Raw genomic sequence first — 7360 nt, 5'->3', positions numbered from 1 at the left:
CTGTCATTGGTTGCTATTTCTTATACTGCTGAGGTTACATAAAAGCTGCTCTGTGATTGGTTGCTATTTCTTATACCACTGAGGTAAAATGAACACTGTGCTGTCATTGGTTGCTATTTCTTGTACTGCTGAGGTAAAATGAACGCTGCGCTGTCATTGGTTGCTATTTCTTATACTGCTGAGGTAAAATGAAAGCTGTGCTGTGATTGGTTGCTATTTCTTTTACTGCTGAGGTAACAAAAAAGCTGCACTGTGATTGGTTGCTCTTTCTTATACTGCTGAGGTTACATAAAAGCTGCTCTGTGATTGGTTGCTATTTCTTATACTGCTGAGGTTTAATGAACGCTGCGCTGTCAGTGGTTGTTATTTCTTTTACTGCTGAGGTAACATTAAACCTGCACTGTGATTGGTTGCTCTTTCTTATACTGCTGAGGTAACATAAAAGCTGTGCTGTGATTGGTTGCTCTTTCTTATACTGCTGAGGTAAAATGAACGCTGTGCTGTCATTGGTTGCTATTTCTTTTACTGCTGACGTAACATGAAAGCTGCGCTGTGATTGGTTGCTATTTCTTATACTGCTGAGATAAAATAAAAGCTGCACTGTGATTGGTTGCTCTTTCTTATGCTGCTGAGGTTACATAAAAGCTGCACTGTGATTGGCTGCTATTTCTTATACTGCTGAGGTAACATGAAAGCTGTGCTGTGATTGGTTGCTCTTATACTGCTGAGGTAACAAGAAAGCTGCGCCATGATTTTTTGCTATTTCTTATACTGCTAAGGTAACATGAAAGCTGTGCTTAAATTGGTTGCTATTTCCTTTACTGCTGAGGTAAAATAAACGCTGCACTGTAATTGGTTGCTCTTTCTTATACTGCTGAGGTAACATAAAAGCTGCACTGTTATTGGTTGCTATTTCTTATACTTCTGAGGTAACATGAAAGCTACGCTGTGATTGGTTGCTCTTATTTATACTGCTGAGGTAAAATAAAAGCTGCACTTTGATTGGTTGCTATTTCTTATACCGCTGAGGTAAAATAAAAGCTGCGCTGTGATTGGTTGCTCTTATTTATACTGCTGAGGTAAAATAAAAGCTGCACTTTGATTGGTTGCTATTTCTTATACTGCTGAGGTAACATAAAAGCTGCGCTGTGATTGGTTGCTCTTATTTATACTGCTGAGGTAACATGAAAGCTGCGCTGTGATTGGTTGCTATTTCTTATACCGCTGAGGTAAAATAAAAGCTGCACTGTGATTGGTTGCTCTTTATTATACGGCTGAGGTAACATGAAAGCTGCGCCACGATTTTTTGCTATTCCTTATTCTGCTGAGGTAAAATGAACGCTGTGCTGTCATTGGTTTCTATTTCTTATACTGCTGAGGTAAAATGAAAGCTGTGCTGTCATTGGTTGCTATTTCGTATACTGCTGAGGTAAAATGAACGCTGCGCTGTCATTGGTTTCTATTTCTTATACTGCTGAGGTAACATAAAAGCTGCACTGTGATTGGTTGTTATATATTATACTGCTGAGGTAAAATGAAAGCTGCGCTGTGATTGGTTTCTATTTCTTATACTGCTGAGGTAACATTAAAGCTGTGCTGTGATTGATTGTGATTTCTTATACTGCTGAGGTAAAATGAATGCTGCCCTGTCATTTGGTTGCTATTTCTTATACCACTGAGGTAAAATAAAAGCTGCACTGTGATTCGTTGCTCTTATACTGCTGAGGTAACATAAAAGCTGCGCTGTGATTGGTTGCTCTTATACTGCTGAGGTAGCATGAAAGCTGCGCCGTGATTTTTTGCTATTTCTTATACTGCTAATGTAACATGAAAGCTGTGCTGTCATTGGTTGCTATATCTTATACTACTGAGGTTAAATGAACGCTGTGCAGTGATTGGTTGCTATTTCTTATACTGCTGAGGTAACATGAAAGCTGCGCTGTGATTGGTTGCTATTTCTTATACTACTGAGGTTAAATGAACGCTGTGCTGTGATTGGTTGCTATTTCTCATACTGCTGAGGTAACATGAAAGCTGCGCTGTGATTGGTTGCTATTTCTTATACTGCTAAGGTAACATAAAAGCTGTGCTGTGATTGGTTGCTCTTTCTTATACTGCTGAGGTAACATAAAAGCTGTGCTGTGATTGGTTGCTATTTCTTACACCACTGAGGTAAAATAAAAGCTGCACTGTGATTGGTTGCTCTTTCTTATACTGCTGAGGTAAAATGAACGCTGTGCTGTCATTGGTTGCTATTTCTTTTACTGCTGACGTAACATGAAAGCTGCGCTGTGATTGGTTGCTATTTCTTATACTGCTGAGGTAACATAAAAGCTGTGCTGTGATTGGTTGTTATTTCTTATACTGCTGAGGTTACATGAAAGCGGCGCTGTGATTGGTTGCTATTTTTTTATACTGCTGAGGTTACATGAAATCTGCGCCGTGATTTTTTGCTATTCCTTATACTTCTGAGGTAACATAAAAGCTGCGCTATGATTGGTTGCTATTTCTTATACTGCTCAGGTCATATGAAAGCTGCGCTGTGATTGGTTGCTATTTCTTATACTGCTGAGGTAAAAAGAAAGCTGCGCTGTGATTGTTTGCTATTCCTTATACTGCTGAGGGAACATAAAAGCTGTGCTGTGATTGGTTGTTATTTCTTATACCACTGAGGTAAAATAAAAGCTGCACTGTGGTTGCTATTTCTTATACTGCTGAGGTAACATAAAAGCTGTGGTGTGATTGGTTGCTATTTCTTATACTTCGCTGTGATTGGTTGCTACTTATACTGCTGAGGTAAAATGAAAGCTGCGCTGTAATTGGTTATTTCTTATATGGCTGAGGATAATGAAAGCTGAGCTGTGATTGGATGCATTTTTTTTGTACTGCTGAGGTAACATGAAAGCTGCACTGTGATTGGTTGCTATTTCTTATACTGCTGAGGTAAAATGAAAGCTGCTCTGTGATTGGTTGCTATGTGCAATAATTTGTATTTATTGTGAATGTCCAATTGCCACTCCCACTCAATACATTTACATGCGTTTTTTTCATTGTTTAATCGATTTCAATTCTCATAATCTTTCAAATACTGCATTTTTCCATTTATTTATTCTTTTTTTCCAACAAATTTGCGAGCATTGTCGACAGTTATGCCCCCCAAACGAAAATCGATTGGTCAATCTACATCTCAAGCACGAAAGAAAAAGGCATTACGAGCTTCAGAAACAGACAAACAACGGGAAGCAAGATTAGAAGCTGTTCGAATACAAACTGCTCAAGCCCGTTCTTCTCAAACGAACGAGCAACGAGAATCCAGATTGGAAACCGATCGATTACGCACCGTTCAAGCCCGCTCGAAGGAAACAGGAGAGCAACGAGAATCCAGATTGGAAACCGATCAATTATGCACTGTTCAAGCCCGCTCGAATGAAACAGGAGAGCAACGAGAATCCAGATTGGAAACCGATCGATTACGCACCGTTCAAGCCCGCTCGAAGGAAACAGGAGAGCAACGAGAATCTAGATTGGAAACCGATCGATTACGCACTGCTCAAGCCCGCTCAAATGAAACAGGAAAGCAGCGAGAATCAAGATTGCAAGCCAATCGATCACGCACTGCTCAAGCCCGCTCGAATGACACAGTTGACCAACGGACAGCAAGACCGGGAACCAATCGAGAACGCAATGTTCGATCCAGACAGACACTGCACGCTGATTTGAATCTTGCTGCATTCCATTACGATGCTGATTATTATTACAGTCATAATCTAAGTGTCGTTATTGGAAAAATGGACAACTTATGCAAATTTTGCCATGCATTGAAATTCAAAAATGAAACTCCAGGAATGTGCTGCGCAGGTGGAAAAGTGAAATTGCCTGAATTGCATTTACCACCCGAACCATTATCAACATTGCTATCCGGTGACACAAGCCAGTCTAAACATTTCTTGGCAAACATATGCAAGTACAATTCATGTTTCCAGATGACATCGTTTGGTGCAACAGAAATCATACGTGACAATTACATGTCAACTTGGTTCAAAGTCCAAGGCCAAATTTATCATCTCGCCGGATCACTTCTACCACTGCTGCATTCAGATCACAAATTTCTCCAAATTTACTTCATGGGAACCACCGATGAACAAGTTGATCAACGTTGTCGAGTCAATACCAGCACTAATCGAGAAATTGTTGCTGCATTACAAAATTTATTTGAGCAACACAACCAATTAGTTCAACTGTTCAGGACGGCCCTCGAGCGAATGCCAGCTGATTATGTTGCCATTAGAGCTGACAAAACACCGGTTGGCCAACACGAAAGACAATACAACGCACCAACAATTAATGAAGTGGCGATCGTCATAGTTGGCGAAGAATTTAACTCGCGTGATATAGTTCTTCATCGCAGAGATGGTCATCTTCACCGAGTCTCCGAAACTCATCGCTCATACGATGCATTGCAATATCCAAATTTATTCTGGCAAGGAGAAGATGGATATCATTTCAACATCAAAATGAGAAATCCACAAACACATGAGGAGACCAATAAGAAAGTCAGTGCCATGAATTACTATTCATATCGATTGATGATTCGTGAGAACCCAGACAATCACATTTTGAAATGTCGGCATTTGTTCCATCAATACATTGTCGATATGTATGCAAAAATCGAGACCGAACGACTTCTCTTCATTCGATTGAATCAAACCAAACTGCATTCAGAAGAATATATTCATTTACGTGATGCAGTTGCTACTGATGGCAATCCCAATGAACTGGGAAAAATGGTCATCCTGCCGGCTACATTCACAGGAAGCCCACGGCACATGCATGAATACGCACAAGATGCAATGACTTATGTTCGCGCATATGGCCGTCCAGATTTTTTCATAACATTCACGTGCAATCCTACGTGGGATGAAATTAAAGAACTTCTGTTGCCTGGACAATTGCCTTCGGATCGCCATGACATCATTGCACGTGTGTTCAAGCAAAAATTGAAATCCATGATGGATTTCATTGTCAAACATTATGTTTTTGGGGAGACACACTGTTGAATGTATTCCATTGAATGGCAGAAAAGAGGATTTCCACATGCACACATTTTGATTTGGTTGATTGACAAATTTACACCAGACAAAATTGATGAAGTCATCTCAGCAGAAATCCCAGATTTCAACATTGATCCAGGCTTATTCGAAGTCGTTACTAAAAACATGCTTCATGGTCCATGTGGCGCAATCAACAACTATTCTCCATGCATGAAGAATGGAAAATGCACGAAACGCTATCCAAAAGACTTTTATGCTGAAACCATCACTGGAAATGGATATCCACAATATCGTCGACGATCAACTGAAGATGGTGGCAAATTAAAAGTGCACAACAATGACATTGAAGTCGATAATCGTTGGGTTGTGCCGTATTCACCATTACTCTCAAAGATGTTCAAAGCACACATCAATGTCGAGTATTGGAATTCAGTGAAATTGATCAAATACATTTGCAAATATGTCAATAGAAGTGATATGGCAGTTTTTGGAGTGGAAAATGCATCTGCACCAATTGATGAAATCGAACGATATCAATTGGGACGCTACATTAGTAGCAACGAAGCTGTTTGGCGTATTTTCTCATTTCCAATTCATGAACGTCATCCAACAGTTGTTAATTTGGCAGTACATCTTGAAAATGGACAGCGCGTGTATTTTACAACAGAAAATGTACATGCAAGAGCATCTTCGCCACCGCAAACAACGTTAACTGCCTTCTTCTCATTGTGCACGCATGATTTGTTCGCAGGAACGCTACTTTACTCAGAAGTGCCAAAATACTACACATGGAATGCATCAGCAAAAAACTTTCAACGTCGTAAACAGGGCAAACCAGTTGAAGGACATCCGAATATATATTCGTCCGACACGTTAGGCCGCCTGCATACAGTTCATCCAAACAATCAAGAATGTTTTTATTTGCGCTTACTGTTAGTTAACATGCGTGGCCCAAAATCCTTCCAAGAACTGAGAACAGTAAATGGTGAAGTGTGTGTGACCTATCGAGAAGCTTGCCAACAATTAAATCTTATTGAAAACGATGCCCATTGGGACACAGCACTCAATGATGCATCGAATACTGCTCAACCACAGCAAATACGCACGTTATTTGCGATAATATTGACAACGTGTTTCCCATCCAATCCGAAAGATCTTTGGGAAAAATACAAAGATTACATGAGTGAAGACATCCTACATCGTTTGCGAGCAACGAATCCGGACATGCAATTCACAACAAACGTGTATAATGAGGTGTTAGTTTCGATCGAGGATATATGTTTGGCAATCGCTAACAAAGGATTGGTGCAGTTGGGAATGTGTGCACCGAATCGAGCTGCAAATGACGCTTATGATCGTGATTTGCAACGTGAAATACACTTCGATGTCGATGATCTGGGTACATTTGTTGAAAAGAATCTTCCAAAATTGGTTCCAGAACAACACATTGTATATGACACAATCATAACAGCAATTACAAATCAAAGCAGAGGATTGTACTTCATAGATGCGCCCGGAGGTACTGGCAAAACTTTTCTCATTTCAATCATTTTGGCAACCATACGATCACAGAATAAAATTGCACTGGCAATTGCATCATCTGGAATTGCGGCAACACTTTTGGATGGTGGTCGAACAGCACATTCAGCACTGAAATTGCCACTGAGACGCCAACATGCAATATCACCAAAAATTCCGGAATGGGCAAAGTTCTCCAAACTTGTGAACTTATCATATGGGACGAATGCACAATGGCTCACAAAAAAGCATTGGAAGCGCTTGATCGTACACTGCAAGATTTGAGGGGAAATGCACAGCCCTTCGGTGGAGCACTCATTTTATTGTCTGGTGATTTTCGACAAACTCTGCCAGTTATATCCCATTCAACACCCGCTGATGAACTTAATGCATGTCTCAAATCATCAGTTCTATGGTGACATGTTAAGAAATTGACTTTGAAAACCAATATGCGTGTTCAACTACAAAATGATGCATCCGCTGAACGTTTCGCAAAACAATTGCTGGATATTGGAAATGGGAAGATGCCAATCGACAGATCTACACAATGTATCACATTGCCAACAAACTTTGAAAAGATGACATCAACCAAAGACAAATTGATTCAAAAGGTGTTCCCAAATATCGCGCGGAATTACAAAAATCATCAGTGGCTCAGCGCACGGGCTATATTAGCAGCTACCAACAACGATGTCAATGCCATCAATTTCAGCATTCAAAACGGAATACCAGGCGAAGCGACAACGTATAAGTCCATCGATACTGTGATGAATCAAGATGAAGTGGTCAAT

At 40.2% G+C, this 7360-nt stretch overlaps 1 pseudogene; it reads left to right on the top strand.

The window, feature by feature from the left end:
* Window positions 1–3149: 3149 nt before the first annotated feature.
* LOC136571864 (uncharacterized) lies at window positions 3150–7017 on the top strand (annotated as a pseudogene).
* Window positions 7018–7360: the final 343 nt, after the last annotated feature.

This window comes from Eleutherodactylus coqui, chromosome 6 (genome assembly GCF_035609145.1).
Source record: "Eleutherodactylus coqui strain aEleCoq1 chromosome 6, aEleCoq1.hap1, whole genome shotgun sequence".
Lineage (NCBI taxonomy): Eukaryota > Metazoa > Chordata > Amphibia > Anura > Eleutherodactylidae > Eleutherodactylus > Eleutherodactylus coqui.
This window is presented reverse-complemented; position numbering and strand designations above follow the sequence as displayed.